General features: G+C 44.7%; 1 protein-coding gene and 1 non-coding gene across 4 annotated transcripts in view; both read right to left on the minus strand.

Annotated features, from left to right (window-relative positions):
- Nucleotides 1–20,161, minus strand: part of LOC126281359 (integral membrane protein DGCR2/IDD-like) — an 844,874-nt gene that overhangs the window by 313,274 nt on the left and 511,439 nt on the right. The gene's annotated exons all lie outside the window — the stretch shown is intronic.
- On the minus strand, nt 1,835–1,909 carry Trnaa-ugc (transfer RNA alanine (anticodon UGC)). Its single transcript has one exon. It is a non-coding gene; the product is annotated as a tRNA-Ala (tRNA).

The raw sequence follows: 20,161 nt of genomic DNA on the forward strand, positions 1-20,161 counted from the left end.
CGCTGACTTTACCTGTGCAGCGTGTATATTTCCAAGCAAACACTGTAAGACAAAAAAGTACTCCGCGAAGGACTTATGATAATTCGTCGCAAGTTGATATTCATACAGGTTGTTGTTGTTGTTGTGGTCTTCAGTACTGAGACTGGTTTGATGCAGCTCTCCATGCTACTGTATCCTGTGCAAGCTTCTTCATCTCCCAGTAGCTACTGAAACCTACATTCTTCTGAATCTGCTTAGTGTATTCATCTCTTTGTCTCCCTCTACGACTTTTACCCTCCACGCTGCCCTCCAGTGCTAAATTGGTGATCCCTTGATGCCTCAGAACATGTCGTACCAACCGATCCCTTCTTCTAGTCAAGTTGTGCCACAAACTACTCTTGTTCCCATTTCTATTCAATACCTCCTCATTAGTTATGTGATCTACCCGTCTAATCTTCACCATTCTTCTGTAGCATCACATTTCGAAAGCTTCTACTCTCTTCTTGTCAAACTATTTATCGTCCATGTTTCACTTCCATACATAGCTGCACTCCATACAAATACTTTCAGAAACGACTTCCTGACACTTAAATCTATACTCGATGTTAACAAAATTATCTTCTTCAGAAACGTTTTCTTTGCTATTGCCAGTCTACATTTTATATCTTCTCTACTTCGACCATCACCAGTTACTTTGCTCCCCAAATAGCAAAACTCCTTTACTACTTTAAGTGTCTTATTTCCTAATCTAATTCCCTCAGCCTCACCCGACTTAATTCGACTACATTCCATTATCCTCGTTTTGCTTTTGTTGATGTTCGTCTTATACCCTCCTTTCAAGACACTGTCCATTCCGTTCAACTGCTCTTCCAAGTCCTTTGTTGTCTCTGACAGAATTACAATGTCATCGGCGAACCTTAAAGTTTTTATTTCTTCTCCATCGATTTTAATACCTACTCCGAACTTTTCTTTTGTTTCCTTTACTGCTTGCTCAATATACAGATTGAATAACATCGGCGAGACGCTACAATCCTGTCTCACTCCCTTCTCAACCACTGCTTTCCTTTCATATCCCTCGACTCTTCATACAGGTATAGATGGAAAATACAAAACTGTAAACTTTAGCGGCCAATGAAATATGTCATGGTGCAATTTCGTTTCACTGAGCAGCTGGCAAGGACAGCGATCAGGGGACTTGATGATACCAGGGCATAAAATCTTTGCGACTTCATTCCAATTGGACAGTGATTATGGCTCGCAGACAGACACGTGGACGATATACGCTGATGTTTGCATCGCAGGCAGGACGCGTAGCTGGGCCGAACTGCTCGACATTTGAACAGGAGCAATGCCACTATTCGACGATGTTGGCAGGAGTGGGTAAATGGTGGCCGAACATAACGTCAAGAAGGAAGCAGTCGGCCGAGAGAGACGACAGGACGTGAGGGCAGAGCAATAGTCAGAGTGGCATTCAGAGCTCCCAGTTCGCCATTATCATCGATCCGACGTGCAAACTGGTGCATTAGTGAGCACATGCACCGTCAATAGGAGGCTCAGGGAAAGGGGGATTGAGCTCACGGCGCCCCTTGTGGAGACGTCCATTGACTTCTGTACACCAGCAAGTCCGTTTGCAGAGGTGTCGGGCACGTTTGGCCTGGAGTCTCACTGACTGGAGCAGAATTGTCTTCAGCGATAATTCTCGCCTCGAAGTGAGCCCGAGACGCCCCAGCTAGCTCTGAGTTCCCAACCGCCCGTCATACGGCCGACAACCAGAACTGATGAAATGATAACTAAATCAAGACCTTAAGCTGCCGTCAGGCGTTGATATACATCAACGGGGACAGTTGAAAATGTATGCCCCGACCGGGACTCGAACCCGGGACCTCCTGCTTGCATGGCAGCCGCTCTATCCATCTGAGCCACCGAGGGCACAGAGAACAGTGCGCCTGCAGGGATTTGTCCCGCTCCCCGTGACGTTCCCAACTTACTGTCCACACACTACATTCGTAGTGGCCCTGCCCATTACACTCATTACTCGCGGCAGACGGTCTTACCGAGTCCCGTAAGAGTTCGGGCAATGCGTACGCATCGGCACAAGAGAAGGTTTACAGCTTGAACATTTAGCTATTTTTCGACATAATTACCATTTCCGTCGATGCATTTTTGTAGACACTGTGGTAGTTTTTGTATGCCCATGTCATACCACCTCGTCGCCATGCTGTTCAGGAAGTTATGAACCTCTTCTTTCACCTCGTCGTCGGAGCTGAATCGCTTTCCGGCCAAGTGTTCTTTTAACCTACGGAACAGCTGATGGTCACTGGGCGGCAGTTCAGGAGTATATGGTGGGTGGGTGATTATGTTCCACTGAAACTGTTGCAGGAGAGCAACGGTTTGCCGAGCGATGTGTGGGGCGAGCGTTGTCATGGAGATGTGTACGGGCTTGCTCAACATTCCTCTTCTCCGGTTCTGAATTTCCCCTTCGACTTTTTTCACAGTCTCACAGTACCTGTTAGCGTTAATTGTGGTCGCAGCGATTCAGCTGCGACGACGAGGTGAAAGGAGAGGTTCATAACTTTCTGAACAGCATGGCGGCGAGCTGGTATCACATGGGCATACAAAAACTGCCACAGCATCTACAAAAATGCATCGACAGAAATGGTGATTATGTCGAAAAATAGCTAAATATTCAAGCTGTAAACTGATGTAAACCACTGTAGAAATAAACAGTTCTATGTACTAATAAAAGAATAGGAGACCATATTTTTGGGACTAATCTCGTTGTAACGTCCCCTTAGAAAAATTAATGAATTACTGTGCTGGTAAACCTCTTATGTTATTTGATTTTCAAACAGCTGAGCAAAACTGAACGTACTCAGACATTTCTCTCTTTACTTATTCTGATCATCATTAAACTGACACACAATATTTTTAGCGCAACGCAATCTGACTTTCAATGATCCCTACAAAAGAATGGCCCTGACTAACAATACTCTACACCTTTCGTGAATCACTTGCCTCACAAAAATCTTCGTTACTCGAACTACTGTAATACCGCGAGTGCCAGTACTGCCAGCTAAATAAAAGATTCTAACTACTGAAGGCACTAACTACTGATAGGCATAGTTAGCAAATAAAGATTTTCATAGAGAACAAACTATGTATTTACCTTAATAGTGTTCAAAAGTCATATTATATAAGTTCATGACATCCAGTCTTATAAATTTACTCTCTCTAATGGACACACGGCCAGATCATCCGCTCTCAAAACTCCACCATCTCTTCCCCCACATCCACCACTGCTGGCGGCTCACCTCAAACTGCGCAACGCTACGCGCTGTTCATGTCCAGCTGCCCAACACTGCAATAGTGACTATTGCAACAATGCCACCCAGCCACAGACTGCACACAGCACAGTCAGTGATTTTCATATAAAGCGCTACGTGGCGTTACCAACATGAAAACCTTAACAGCCTATTTACATCGTATATAAAGATGGGATCTGTTCTTTCAGACATGTCCGAAAGAACAGATACCACAGTCGTATACCAGAAGTGATGGTCTAGCGTGCCACTTGTTTTCATAGCAGGACCCCTTTGGTTGTCATTCACAACATTGCGGTACATCGACGATATTATACGTCCAGTTTTCCTGCGCTTCATGTCAAGACATCATGGTTTTAAATTTCAGCAAGATAATGCCCGTCCACAAGCGGAGAGACTTTCTACTGCTTGTCTTCGCGCTTTCCAAGCCCTACCTTGGCCAGCAAAGTCGCCGGGTCTCTTTCCAAATGAGAACGTTTGAAGAATTATGTGCAGGGCCCTCCAACCAGCTTGCGATTTGACGACGTAGACCCTTTTTCCTACAGGCGGGATAGTCGCGCGGTCTTGGGCTCCTTGCCACGGTTTGCACGGCTCATCCCTTCGGAGGTTCGAGTCCTCTCTCGGGCATGGGTGTGTTGGCCTTAGCATAAGTTAATTTAAGTTAGTTTGTGTAAGTCTAGGGACCGATGACTTCAGCAGTTTGGGCCCATAGCAACTTGACCACAAATTTCCAAGAAAGAAAAAAATATATAAAAAAAACTGCAACTGCACTGTTCAGGCATGCCGTTCACCCGCGTAAGACGCGCGGGTGAACGGCCTGCCTGAACAGTGCAGTTGCCTCCCCTAAGTTTGAAAAAAGAAAAAAAAAGTACTGTCTTTGGAGATTAAGTGGCTGACTCATCTTGTCCTTTATTTTTCCACATTTTATACGACACATTCGCGCGCGCATTTCACAATGCTGTGATCAGTTTCGATAACCACCGTTCACCTTCAGGCTGTCAGCATACAAATGAATCATTGGCGAATCTACAGAAATCTCACAAGCAACTAACTGCAAAATGATAAAACAGAATGAAGTGCTTATGCTGCATTTCATATTAACTTTTACTAAGAAACACATCAGTATCTGTGATGTTTCAGGGTGCAACAGCGCAAAAACTAAGAGACGTAAAGAAAACAGATACCTACCATTGCACACATCATGTCTCCACCCTTTTAACTCACACTACAGGTGCCCCGTATAGGCACAGTTTGTGATGCTGCAAATGTCAGTACGATCGTGCAGTGCACTCAAGTCTATGACACAAACGCCCGAAAATCTGCTCATTGTGTTGCCTGCCTACAGGCGCCAACTAATTTGATTCGACAGCACGAAGCGGATCATTTGTCTACATCAGTGGTTCCAGACTTTTCTGACATCGTTACCCCTGAGTGGAGTCAGATATGGGGTGAAAGCCCTCCCCACCTCCATTTCCACCATCATCAACTTTTCGCTGTAATTAAACTTTACATTGAAAAACAATTTTCTTTGAATTCTTATTTCTGAACAACTAATAACGTATGGTGTTTGGTTTTTGTAGGCGTTTTCTTAAAGCGATACACAGAATATGGCACGGTATCTCTCACGAGGACATCCAACAACTCTATCAGTCACTGCCAAGCCAAATGAAATGTCGTGTGGCTAGGGCCTCCAGTCGGGTAGACCGTTCGCCTGGTGCAGGTCTTTCGATTTGACGCTACTTCGGCGACCTGCGCGTCGATGGGGATGAAATGATGATCATTAGTACAACACAACACCCAGTCCCTGAGTAGAGAAAATCTCGGACCCAGCTGGGAACCGAACCCGGGACCTTAGGATTGACATCTCGTCACGCTGACCACTCAGCTACCGTGGCCTGACGCCAAGCCAAATAACTGCTCGAATAACGACCACAAGTGAACCAACTCGTTACTGGCTTGCTGAGTTTATGAAGCTTCTTGTCTCGAATAAATCATCCAATTTTTCGTTTGTCCGGCTATAAATGTATGTCGCGTCTACCGATTTCCGTCCCGTTCGGATAATTCCTTCGTGATGCGTCATTTTTTTAAATCTTAGAGTGTATAGTTTTGGCATTCGCCCTGGTTGATACCGGCTCAGTTTCGCGAACACGTCGGCTGGCTGGCGCGTCGCAGCATCAGCTCCTGCAGCCCCAGCGCTGATGTCGTCATCCGTCACCCGCCCCTCCTGCCACCCTGCCACCCCCACCCCGCGGCAGAGGGAGGCCGTCGCCCCTGGCGCTGCGAGGTTCCGCTCTCCACTGGCGCACAACACTTCGCCCCGACACCCTCCGGCTGAGTCACCTCCATTATGTTCTCCAGCCCCAACTCTCAAGTTACTTTGCTCTGAGGGCTCAACGATTCGTCTACATTTACGCAGCTACAAAAGTACTCTGAAAAACACTGTGACGTACATACCGTAGGGTACTTACAAGGGAACCTCCCCATCGCACCCCCCTCAGATTTAGTTATAAGTTGGCACAGTGGATAGGCCTTGAAAAACTGAACACAGATCAATCAAGAAAACAGGAAGAAGTTGTGTGGAACTACGAAAAAAATAAGCAAAATAAACAAACTGAGTAGTCCATGCGCAAGATAGGCAACATCAACGATAGGGTGAGCTCAGGAACGCCGTGGTCCCGTGGTTAGCGCGAGCAGCTGCAGAGCGAGAGGTCCTTGGTTGAAGTCTTTCCTCCATTGAAAAGTTTAATTTTTTATTTTCAGACATTATTATCTGTCCGTTCATCCGTCCGATGCGAGGTAACTGCGCCGTAGTATGGGAACGCTACCCCTAAACAAACATCGAAACACACGTCTGTCGACTACAGCGCAAAAACATTAAAAACATGTGTTTTGACAGAGCACAGGGAAAACTGTGCGACTGTGAAACTGTTGCACTCATTTGTTGCAGTTTATGTGACAAACTCTTAGGTTTTCATCACTTTTCTGGGCGTGATCATCACATCCACAAGAAAACCTAAATCGGGCAAGGTAGAAGAATCCTTTTACCCATTCGCCAAGTGTACAAGTTAGGTGGGTCGACAACATATTCCTGTCATGTGACACACATGCCGTCACCAGTGTCGTATAGAATATATCAGACGTGTTTTCCTGTGGAGGAATCGGTTGACCTATGACCTTGCGATCAAATGTTTCGGTTCCCATTGAAGAGGCACGTCCTTTCGTCTACTAATCGCACGGTTTTGCGGTGCGGTCACAAAACACAGAGACTAAACTTATTACAGTGACAGAGATGCCAATGAACGAACGGACAGATCATAACTTTGCGAAAACAAAGAAAGTAAACTTTTCACTCGAGGGAAGACTTGAATCAAGGACCTCTCGTTCTGCATCTGCTCACCCTAACGGCGGGACCACCGCGCTCCTGAGCTCACAGTCCCATTGATGTTGCCTATCTTGCGCATGGACTACTCAGTATGTATATTTTGCTTATTTTTTTCATAGTTCCACACAACTTCTTCCTGTTTTCTCGATTGATCTGTGTTCAGTTCTTCAAGGTCTATCCACTGTGCCAACTTATAACTAAATCTAAAGGGGGTGGGTTGGGGAGGTTCCCTTGTTAGAATGCTACCACATGTTAGGATTTCTACCAGTTACAAACTCTTTTGGAGCGTGTGACGAATCCTTCAGTGGGTGCTGTAATTGGTGTAATTATGTCTCCACCGGCCCTAGGGCAGGTGATATCTGTCGATTCTTGATTCAATAGCGGCTCTTGAAATTTTGTAAACAATCTTTCGCGGGATAGTTTGCGTCTTTCTTTAAGCATTCGTCAATTTACGTTTTTCAACATTTCCGAGGCGCTCTCCAGCAACCCAAACAAACCTGTGACCAGAAGGTATTTTCACCCTGTGGTGGAATGTGCGCTAAAGTGAAGTTTGGAAGGCAGACGACGAAAGTGGGACTGTGATAATGAGTCGTCAGCCATGCTTGGGTACCTCAGTCGGTACATCACTTGCCTGCGAAAGGTAGAAATGCCAGGTTCGACTACTGGTTCGCCAAACTGTTTTAATTTGCCAGGAACTTTCAAATCTGTGATCATTCCTTCTTTGTATATGTTTCACATCTGCTGTTAGTCCTATCTAGTATGGACTCTACACACTGGAGCAATATTCTACGATGAGTCGCTCAACTCAATTCCGTTCCCCCATTTACGTCCCAGCTTACAAAAGTTGCTCGATGTGACTTCCATCTGCATCCCCGACGGCCTGGAAACGCTCTGGAGACTGCTCTACCGCCGCCCGTAACAATGGTGGGCTGTGGAACGTTCCAGCTCCAGCTGTCGTGACACAGCTTGTGCACAGCTCAGCAGTGGCAACAGCAACATCGTCATCGAACTGTGCCGCAACTGGCTGTCGGCCTCTCCCAGCAGCAATTCCTTAATCGCCAATTTGTTCGAAATTCGAATAATATTCTTTCAACGTCGGCAGGGAAAGGGGACCTGAACGTATTCCGTTACTGCGTCGATACTCGTGAAGAGTAGCACCGCTATTGCTGTGGCTCTGCTTAGACAGCTTCTCGAGTAAAGCCCTGCCCACCTTGTCGAGACCCATGCTGATTGCCTCCAACTGCAATACACTTGTGTTTCAAAGCTACGTCGCCGTATCAGTGCTGGCGCCTAACGACTAGTCGTCACACTGACACTACTAACAAAGCAAATGCTACAGCGCGCAGTCTGAACATCATTGCTGTGAAGTTGGGTGATGATGATGATGATGATGTCCCGTACTCGGAGGATCGTAGGGGACGATGAGGGAGATCCGCATCACCGAATAGGCAAGGTCCTAGCGGAGTTGGATTGCCATTGCCTTCTTCCGATCGTAATGGGGATGAATGATGATGATGATGGAGATGATACAACTACACCCAGTCATCTCGCGGCAGGGAAAATCCCTGACCACGCCGGGAATCGAACCCGGGACCCAGTGCGCTGGAAGCGAGAACGCTACCGCAAGACCACGATCTGCAACCAAACGCTAAATGGTTCGACGCCTGCACTGGTTCGAGTAGCCAAAGTTTAACTGTAACCACCCTGTACTGCAAAGATTTAATGCCGAGTAATTGAGAAGGAATCACACACAAGCGACCCTATCTGTATCCCATGTAAAGCGGGACGGACGCATACGTCGCAGGTCGCCGGTCAGCAATGACAAGCCTCCCCCATACACCTTATTCACTCCATTTGTCACCCACTGACGTCTTTTTTTCCCTAGCCTTAACGGGTCTTGATACTGTGTAATTTTTGAAAGACAGTGGCCACTTCAAATCCCTATCCACAAGTTCTGGAATGTAGCTAGTCGCAGATTTGTCAAAGACATAGTTGGAGATCGTAGCTGGTTTACAGTAACCAGTATTTCCGGACCAAAAGAAAGTTATCAATAACAGAAGCCGACGTACATGACATCGAAAGTACAAACAACATTGCGAATGTAATTAGTTAGAAGAAAAGCGTGGAAACTAGCTCTCCAGACGGACACTTCACGGGAGTTACATTCACACACACGTCTGTAGCTCAACCTTCTTCATTATGCGTTTGTAACTGTGAATTATTGTTTATCCTAGGGCATCTCACCAATAAACAAATGCATCATATCTTTTGAAGAAAACATGAAACCTGTCTAATGATGACTGTGTAAATTCGAAACTGGTAACAGTGCATTTTTGAGTAAACTAACCTAAAACCAACTTGTGGCTGGTTGCCGTACACCACCAACAATTTACGTAGCAAAATGTTTATGAGCAGACGAGACAATTGCGCACAGTGTTGAATGAACAAACACCTTTATGCACAAGTGCACGATTTTATTCCACTATTTCGGGAATTTTCAATGAGTTCTCTTTCTTTCCAACACAAACAGTCGCGTAATAGAAAGAATAGGGATTGTTTCACGGCGATGCGCCGTTTGTTGTCGTCAAGAAACGCATCGAGTCCGGCGTTGATGGTTGTTAAGTATCAGATTTAGTGTTGTATTGAGATACCATGGTAACATTCACCTGAGCTTCTTTAGGATCTAGCAGAGGATACTGAAGGTAGGCTGTGATTCGAAAGCGAGAGAGCTGTTTAATGTTCCGTTGTATTGAAATGGCCCTTGACATTATGTTTTGTCACAGCACATAAAAAGACGATCTGAGGAGAGCATAGGCACTAACATTAGGCTAAGGGAGTGCATCCTAGAAATCAAGAGCCTATACATTGCTTTCAATCTTTATCCTCTATAAACATTCGATTGACAGAAAATGAAATACGTGTTTTTCTTGGACCTAGTCCGCTGTCGAACAATACATGTTTCGTAAAAACGCTAGTGTATCAAATAGTCCAATTACAGTAGAAAAAAATTGACACTAAAACAATCCGTAATAAATGTCGTTTCATTATTGTTGTTTCAAAAAATGTTCAAGTGTGTATGAAATCTTATGGGACTTAACTGCTAAGGTCATCAGTCCCTAAGCTTACACACTACTTAACCCAAATTAGCCTAAGGGAAAACAGACACACCCATGTCCGAGGGAGGACTCGAACTTCCGTCGGGATCAGCCACACAGTCCATGACTGCAGCTCCTTAGACCGCTCGGCTAATCCCACGCGGCCATCGCTGTGTAATGTCAAAAGGTTGTGTCGTGCAGATGTTGCCTCTGTTGCTGTATACACACATGCAACAACTTCTGAAAGTTCCACACTGCACTTTCTACTTCTCAAGGTTCCATACTGTATTTTCTAATACTGGCTCAGCAGTTGATTACTTCATGTATGGCAACTTTAAATTCATTAGTCATACGAGTTATGCGAATGTAGACTACATTTCAAGTATGCATACTCGAAAAAAAGCACATGGGGTGTGCACAAGAGGCAAGGCATTTCAGCAAAGTGTGGCGTAACGTGTTAGCGAAACACGTGTGGAACAATTTGCATTGAAATGCGTGCAGTGTGAATTGCGCTTCCATATGGCTGTAATACGATTTAACAGGTAGTGGAAAAAGAAGTACGTTATAAATATCAGAACACCGCACTATAAAGTAAATTTAGCCTTATCATGCCGAAAGATAGTTTTGTGGATCATTTTTACTATCTTTGTTATAAACGGAACGGCAAAAATGCTTTCTTCCAACTACTGGGCACATTTTTTACTTCGAGGCGTCTACGGTATACTATGGTTAAAAGAGTGACTGAGTCGCATATGCTATATAACCTGGTAGGGTTTCCATATGGACTTGAAGCTTTGTTCATTTTTAGCGGCTTCAGTTGTTTCTCAGCGTCGCTGAGACCGTCATCAACAATTTCGTTATTTGCAGTGGTATGATAATTAATCTGCAGCGATTAAACACAATGGAGTGTACCTTTACGATCAGCGATCTCGTCACGTCGCGCAAAATTAGACTGTCCACGACAGAGGCATTGGACAGTCATAACGGAATGGTTGTTTCAAAATTACTGCCCCTCGGCGAAGGTACTATGTTCTGATACCCGCCGGCCAGAGTGGCCGTGCGGTTCTAGGCGTTACGGTCTGTAGCCGAGCGACCACTACGGTCACAGGTTTGAATCCTGCCTCGGGCATGGATATGTGTGATGTCCTTAGGTTAGTTAGGTTTAATTAGTTCTAAGTTCTAGGCGACTGATGACCTCAGAAGTCACATAGTGCTCAGAGCCATTTGAACCATTTTTTTCTGATACCCTGTTCCACGATGGTTAAAACGACGCATAACAATTCACTCTCAGGTGGCGCGAAAGGTGAACATCTGCCCGTTATCCATCTACATTTACATGGAAACTCTGCAAATCACATTTAAGTGCCTGGCAGAGGGTTCATAAAACCACCTTCATAATTCTCTATTATTCCAATCTCCTATAGCGCACGGAAAGAACAAACTCCTATATCTTTCCGTGCGAATTATAATTTCCCTTATTTTATCATGATGATCGTTTCTCCCTACTTAGGTCGGCGTCAATCAGATATTTTAGCATTGGGAGGAGAAATCTAGTGATTGGAATTTCGTGAGAAAGTTCCTCCGCAGCTAAAAACGCCTTTCTTTTAATGACGTCCTTCCCAGATTCAGTATCATTTGAGTGACAGTCTCTCCCCTATTTCGCGATAAAACAAAACGTGCAGCCCTTTTTTGAATTTTTTCGACGTACTCCGTCAATCCCATCTGGTAAGGATCCCACACCGCGCAGCAGTATTCTAAAAGAGCACAGACAAGCCTAGTGTAGGCAGACACTTTAGTAGATCTGTTACATTTTCTTAGTATTTTTCCAATAAAACGATCTTTGATTTGCCTTCTTACCACACCATTTTCTGTGTGTTCTTCCAATTTAAGTTTCTCGTAGTTGTAATTCCTAATTTAGTTGAATTTCCGGCCTTTAGTTTTGACTGATTTATCGTGTAACCGACACGAAGTTTAACGGATCCCTTTTAGTACTTATGTGGATGACCTCACACTTTTCGTTATTTAGGGTCAATTGCCAATTTTCACACCATAGATATATCTTTTCTTAATCGTTTTGCAATTTTTTTTGATCTTCTGATGACTTTAATAGTCGACAAAATGACAACGTCATCTGCAAACAACCTAAGACGGCTGCTCAGATGGTCTCCCAAATCTTTTATATAGATAAGGAACAGCAAAAAGCCTGTATCACTACCTTGGGGAACGCAAGAAATCACTTCTGTTTTACTCGGTGGTTTTCCGTCAATTGCTATTAAATGTGACAGGAAATCACAAATCCAGTCACATAACAGCGACGATATCCCACACGCATGTAATTTCCCTGCAATCCGCTTCTGTGGTACAGTGTTAAAAGCCTTCCAGAAATCCAGAAATAAGAAACCAATTTGAAATCCGTTTTCGATAGCACTCAACACGTCGTTCGAGTAAAGAGTAGTTGTGTTTCACAAGAACGATGTTTTATAAATACGTCTTGACTGTGTGTCAATAAGCCGGACGGTGTGACCAAGCGGTTCTAGGCGTTTCAGTCCGGAACCCCGCTGCTGCTACGATCGCAGGTTCGAATCTTGTCTCGGGCATGGGTGTATGTGATGTCCTTAGGTTAGTTAGGTTTAAGTAGTTTTAAGTTTAGGGGACTGGTGATCTCAGATATTATGTACCATAGTGCTTGTGTAAACAGAGGTGACCTTTTGTATTGTGTTTTTGTGATGTAACAAGCATCTGTGAGCGGTATATACCAGGTGATCAAAAAGTCAGTATAAATTTGAAAACTTAATAAACCACAGAATAATATAGAGAGAGAGGTAAAAATTGTCACACATGCTTGGGTTTTAGTACTGCGAAAAAAAAGTTCACAAAATATCCGACAGATGGCGCTGGACAGCAAAACGTCAGTGACTGAGCATGACAATCGCGTGTATGCTACAGAATCGCATCATCCCCAGCCTAGCCGATAAACACCTGCTGGAACGTACGATGTTTATGCAGGTTGGCGCTCCATCCCGTATTGCTAGACGCGTGAAAGATCTCTTCCGGTCGTCGTTTGGTGATGATCGTGTGCTCAGCCACCACTTTCGTCGTGCTTGGCCTCCCAGGTCCCCAGACCTCAGTCCGTGCGATTATTGGCTTTGGGGTTACTTGAAGTCGCAACTGTATCGTGATCGACCGACATCTCTAGGGATGCTGAAAGACAACACCCGACGCCAATGCCTCACCATAACTCCGGACATGCTTTACAGTGCTGTTCACAACATTATTCCTTGACTACTGCAATTGATGAGGAATGATGGTGGATATACTGAGCATTTACTGTAAAGAACATCATCTTTGCTTTATCTTACTTTGTTATGTTAATTATTGCTATTCTGATCAGATGAAGCGCCATCTGTCGGACATTTTTTTAACGTTAGTATTTTTTTGGTGCTAATAAAACCCCATGTCATTCCAAGCATGTGTGTCAATTTGTACCTCTCTATCTACATTATTCCGTAATTTATTCAGTTTTCAAATTTATACTGACGTTTTGAAAACTTGGTATATGGGCATGGCATTTTTGAAAGATGGTTAAATTTTTAAAATTTGGTTGTGACAAACCTTTCATAATGTGCTGATTTTCATCCAAATGACACTTTTGTTTGAGGTCCAAAGTAGATTAAACATGTTTCATGAGAAACATATTTTTTTCAGACCTGTAAATGACAGCAAAATCTGTCGAAACGTGTTATTTTAAATGAAGAAATGTTGATGCGATCTTGGCTATTGAATGTTTCTAGCAAGTAAAACAGACCGCTACTTCGGTTTTCGGACAACGCGAAAATCCAATCACATGTAAAAGTTTCCTTTAATTCACGTCTATCGTCACAATTTTTTTGGTCATCAGACCACCGGTTTCGTTCTATAGTGACCATCTTCATGTTTGCAGCAAAACATGGGAAAAACATAAAAAATCTTTTTTATTAAAATTATTATCGTGTTTGTAGATCTCTACAGCTTCTCTATACATGCGGGTATAATAGTGTGAGGTCCTAGCTATCACGTTTGTCTCACTAAATTTTATTTCGTGATCACCGTCTTTGAAAACATGTTCCCCTACAGCTGATTTGTCAATTTGTCCCAGTCTACAGTGAGACAAACGTGATAGCTAGGACCTCACATTATTATACCCGCATGTATAGAGAAGCTATAGAGATCTACAATCACGAAAATAATTTTAATAAAAAAGAAGAAGGATTAAAATTAGACAAGATATGACGGTCGACTCTGTACCAACGAAGTGACTATCGATTACCTATAATCGAGAGAGATGGCACTAGCCAGATATAGTTTTAAAGTCGAGAGCACGTGACGAGTCGTGGCGCCATCTAGCGTTCTATATAAGCGGGACCTCCAGCGGCTAGCAGCCAGTCGCCGAGTCACCTCAGAAGATGTTGCCCGTAGTAGGCAACGAAACGTCAGGAAGGAGAAGCAGTTTTATATATGGACCACGGCAATTCAGCCCGGAAGTTTTAATTAATGATGACGCCGGCCGTCTAAGCTTACATGTTATGATTAGATTGTAAACCGCTTGACACAATAAAACAGCTATAGACGATCTCTAGCGTATATGTGTCCTTTTCATATTTTGCTGCAGGTCTGAAGATGGTCATTATAGACCGAAACCGGTAGTCTAATGACCAAAAAAACAAAACAAAAATTGTGATCATAGACGAGAAGTAAAGGAATTTTATTCTATATTCGGGTCACTGTTCAATTCGCGACCATGTCGCAGCTTGTGAAACATGTAAAAGTACTCAGTGAGTGCTTTTCAGCAATCTGTTCAACAGAGGAAGACTGCACTGTAGTTCCTTCTCTAGACTGTCGCACAGATGACAAAATGGTAGATATCGAAATAGACGACAGAGGGATAGAGAAACAATTAAAATCGAACAAAAGAGGAAAGGCCGCTGGTCATGATGGGATACCAGTTCGATTTAACACAGAGTACGCGAAGGAACTTGCTCCCTTCTTGCAGCGGTGTACCGTAGGTCTCTAGAAGGGCGTAGCGTTCCAAAGGATTGGAAAAGGGCACAGGTCATCCCCGTTTTCAAGAAGGGACGTCGAACAGATGTGCAGAACTATAGACCTATATTTCTAACGTCGATCAGTTGTATAATTTTGGAACACGTATTATGTTCGAGTATAATGACTTTTCTGGACACTAGAAATCTGCTCTGTAGGAATCAGCATGAGTTTCGAAAAAGACGGTCGTGTGAAACCCAGCTCGCGCTATTCGTCCACGAGACTCAGAGGGCGATAGACAGGAGTTCACAGGTAGATGCCGTGTTCCTTGACTTCCGCAAGGCGTTCGATACAGTTCCCCACAGTCGTTTAATGAACAAAGTAAGAGCATACGGAGTATCAGATCAATTGTGTGATTGAATTGAGGAGTTTCTATATAACAAAACGCAGCATGTCATGTTCAATGGGGAGAAGTCTTCCGAAGTAATAGTGATATCAGGTGTGCCGCAGGGGAGTGTCGTAGGACCGTTGCTATTCACAATATACATAAATGACCTTGTGGATAACATCGGAAGTCCACTTACGCTTTTTGCGGATCATGCTGTAGTATATTGAGAGGTTGTAACAATGGAAAATTGTACTGAAATGCAGGAGGATCTGCAGCGAATTGACGCATAGTGCAGCGAATGGCAATTGAATCTCAACGTAGACAAGTGTAATGTGCTGCGAATACATAGAAAGATAGATCCCTTATCATTTAGATACGAAATAGCAGGTCAGCAACTGGAAGCAGTTAATTACATAAACTATCTGGGAGTACGCATTAGGAGTGATTTGATGGAATGACCATATAAAGTTGATTGTCGGTAAAGCAGATGCCAGACTGAGATTCATTGGAAGAATCTTAAGGAAATGCAATCCGAAAACAAAGAAAGTAGGTTACAGTACGTTTGTTCGCCCACTGCTTGAATACTGCTCAGCAGTGTGGGATCCGTACCAGAAAGGGTTGATAGAAGTGATAGAAACGATCCATCGGAGAGGAGCGTGCTTCATTACAGGATCATTTAATAATCGCGAAAGCGTTACGGAGATGATAGATAAACTCCAGTGGAAGACTCTGCAGGAGAGACCCTCAGTAGCTTGGTACGGGCTTCTGTTGCAGTTTTGAGAACATACCTTCACCGAAGAGTGAAGCAGTATATTGCTCCCTCCTACATATATCTCGCGAAGAGACCATGAGGATAAAATCAGAGAGATTAGAGCCCACACAGAAGCATACCGACAATCCTTCTTTCCACGAACAATAAGAGACTGGAATAGGAGAACCGATAGAGGTACTCAGGGTACCCTCCGCCACACACTGTCAGGTGGCTTGCGGAGTATGGATGTAGATGTAGATGAATCTGAAGTATACAAAATAAGTTTTCAAACATTCGGAATTGCATTGGATCACGAGAGGTACATTCACCTCAGCTCGAATACCCTTTCGAGACAACAGCTTGCTTGAAAATGCTGGAAGCTTGCAGCGTGGTCGGAGGCTGCGCAAAGTGCGTGCCGGGATGGAGTGGAGAGGTCGGGCGGGCAGTTTGCGTCCGGCCCACTGGGCGGCAAATGGCGGCGTGGCGGTCGGCCGTGGGCCGCGGGAGAGCCACTCCGTCGGCCTGCGGGGCGGCAAATTGGCGGCGTGGCGGTCGGCCGTGGGCCGCGGGAGACCCACTCCGTCGGCCTGCGGGGGCGCTAATTGGCCAGAAGACGGCGTGGCGTGGGCGCGGGGGCCAGAGGGGCAAAGTAGGCAGCCTGCGCGAATTGCGTCCTCCCAGGAACGTGCGGGGCTAGTTCCGGCCCCCGAATCACTTGCCGCGTTCACGGCAGCCTTACAGTCTCCACTATTTGCTGTTTAAACAGTGCCGCCACTTCAATTCAGATTCAAGACCGGGGTAACCAGATGTGCTCTTGCATTCACCGATTCACCATGTTCATAAGGCCAGTCAGAAAGTCGATCATTCAGCGATATCGAACGAGTCAAAAATGTATTAAGAGGCAGCCTTTGCCGGCTACTTCTATACAGGGTGTTACAAAAAGGTACGGCCAAACTTTCAGGAAACATTCCTCACACACAATTAAATGATATATGTTATGTGGACATGTGTCCGGAAATGCTTAATTTCCATGTTAGAGCTCATTTTAATACTTCTCCTCAAATCACATTAATCATGGAATGGAAACACACAGCAACAGAACGTACCACCGTGACTGACTTGAAACACTTTGTTACAGGAAATGTCCAAAATGTCCTCTGTTAGCGAGGATACGTGCATCCACCCTCCGTCGCATGGAATCCCTGATGCGCTGATGCAGCCCTGGATAATGGCGTATTGTATCACACCCGTCCACAATACGAGCACGAAGAGTCTCTCCATTTGGTACCGGGGTTGCGTAGACAAGAGCTTTCAAATACCCCCATAAATGAAAGTCAAGAGGGTTTAGGTCAGGATAGCGTGGAGGCCATGGAATTGGTCCGCCTATACCAATCCATCGGTCACTGAATCTGTTGTTGAGAAACGTACGAACACTTCGACTGAAATGTGCAGGAGTTCCACCACGCATGAACCACATGTGTCGTACTTGTAAACGCACATGTTCTAGCAACACAGGTAGAGTATCCCATATGAAATCATGATAACGTGCTCCATTGAGCGTAGGTGGACGAAACTAAAATGAACTCTAACGTGGAAATTAAGCGTTTCCGGACACATGTCCACATAACATCATTTCTTTATTTGTGTGTGAGGAATGTTGCCTGAAAGTTTGGCCGTACGTTTTTGTAACACCCTGTATAAGCGGGCAGTGCACGCGAGCGGAATCATTCCGCTGTGAGCTCTATCTGCAACAGCATTGAAGCACTATCCCTCGTCGACGTGTGTATCGTCATCGTCGCCACCGCATTTCTTTTTGTAACACTCTGTATACACGGTGAGTCGCCAACTATTTCCACCTCGAATAACTCAGAAAGTACGATAGGAGCTGAAAAGTTTGTTTGTCAAACGTTGCCTGGGACAATGGGGTCCATAACATGACCTTGAGTTTTTGTTGCTGCGTGGAGTCGCTTCAGAGATATAGTCAACTTTTTTTTATGGGATGCCATAGTTTGGCACTTATTTTCGAATAGCGGCTGTCGAGACAAATCCAATGATGTGTAACAGTAAGGTCTTTGAAGGCCAACGAAGGTCACAAATGTGGCATTAACATCCAATTACAGAAGGTTTTGGAAGTGATGACCATTGGTACCAATGCAGTGCTGCACTCTACACTACTGGTCATTAAAATTGCTACACCAAGAAGAAAAGCAGATGATAAACGGGTATTCATTGAACAAATATATTATACTAGAACTTACATGTGTTTACATTTTCACGGAGTTTGGGTCCATAGATCCTGAGAAATGAGTACTCAGAACAACAACCTCTGGCCGTAATAACGGCCTTGATTCCCCTGGGCATTGAGTTAGACAGAGCTTGGATAGCGTGTACAGGTACAGCTGCCCATGCAGCTTCAACACGATAACACAGTTCATCAAGAGTAGGGACTGACATATTGTAATGAGCCAGTTGCTCGTCCACCATTGACCAGACGTTTTCAGTTGGTGAGAGATCTGGAGAATGTGCTGGCCAGGGCAGCAGTCGAACATTTTCTGTATCCAGAAAGGCCCGTACAGGACCTGCAACATGCGGTCGTGCAATATCCTGCTGAAATGTAGGGTTTTGCATGGAGCCAATAAAGGGTAGAGCCACGTTTCGTAACACATCTGAAATGTAACGTCCAGTGCTCAAAGTGCCGTCAATGCGAACAAGAGGTGACCGACACTTATAACCAGTGGCACCCCATACCATCACGCCGGGTGATACGCCAGTATGGCGACGACGAATACACGCTTCCAATATGCGTTCACCGTGATGTCGCCGAATAAGGATGCGACCATCGTGACGCTGTAAAGAGAACCTGGATCCATCCGAAATAATGAGGTTTTGCCATTGGTGCACCCAGGTTCGTCGTTGAGTACACCATCACAGGCGGTCCTGTCTGTTATGCAGCGTCAACGGTAAACGCAGCCATGGACTCCGAGCTGCTTGTCCAGGATGCTGCAAACGTCGTCGAACTGTTCGTAGAGATTGTTGTTATCTTGCAAACGCCCCCATCTGTTGACTCAGGGATCGAGACGTGGCTGCACGATCCGTTGCAGCCATACGGATAAGATGACTTTCATCTCGACTGCTAGTGATATGAGGCCGTTGGGTTCCAGCACGGTGTTCGTATTACCCTCCTGCACCCACCGATTCGATATTCTGCTAACAGTCATTGGATCTCGACCAACGCGAGCAACAATGTCGCGATAAGATAAACCGCAATCGCGATAGGCCACATCCGACATTTATCAAAGTCGGAAACGTGATGGTACGCATTTCTCCTCCTTACACGAGGTAACACAACAACGTTTCACCAGGCAACGCCGGTCAACTGCTGTTTGTGTATGAGAAATTGGTTGGGAACTTTCCTCTTGTCAACATGTTGTAGGTGTCGCCACCGGCGCCAGACTTGTGTGAATGCCCTCAAAAGGTAATCATTTGCATATCAGAGCATCTTCTTCCTGTCAGTTAAATTTCGCTTCTGTAACACGTCATCTTCGTGCTGTAGCAATTTTAATGGCCAGTAGTGTAGTTATCATGGATTGAGTGGTATTCCTTATCTCATCGGCAAGTAAGGAAGTACATGTTTTGATAATTCTCTCCCGCATATCTTCAGCTGTAGCTGGAACATTTTTATAAACAATGGATTTTACGAATCCCCACAAGAAAAATCCAGAGGCTTCAAGTCTGGCGAAAGAGCCGGCCATGACACATCTACTCCGCGTCCAATCCAACAGTTCCCTGTTCCTAAAGGTACTTCTTCCAACAGCAGACCTAATGTTTCTTGCAGGAATGTGGTGTACTTCCTACCATTAATATTTCCTTCGATGTAATAGGGGCCTATATTTCTGTCCTCCAGAATCCCGTACCATACATTCACCGACTACGGATTTGGGTGTGCAACTTGTCACAGCCAACATGGATTTTCAGTTGCCCAATAATGAATGTTATGCAAATTAACAATTCCATGACTCGTCAATGTTGCCTCATCAGTATGTAAAATCAATTAATAAATGTGTCATCCCTCTGAATCTGAATTATCCCATCAGCAAAATTCAATGCGACGCATACAATCCGTACTAGTTAATTCTTGGTGGAGACTGATGTGGTATGGATGTTATTTATGGCGATGCAGAACATGAACAACACTACTGGACTCGCATTCGGGAGGACGACGGTTCAATC

The sequence above is a fragment of the Schistocerca gregaria genome, chromosome 7 (genome assembly GCF_023897955.1).
Source record: "Schistocerca gregaria isolate iqSchGreg1 chromosome 7, iqSchGreg1.2, whole genome shotgun sequence".
NCBI classification, from domain to species: Eukaryota; Metazoa; Arthropoda; class Insecta; order Orthoptera; family Acrididae; genus Schistocerca; species Schistocerca gregaria.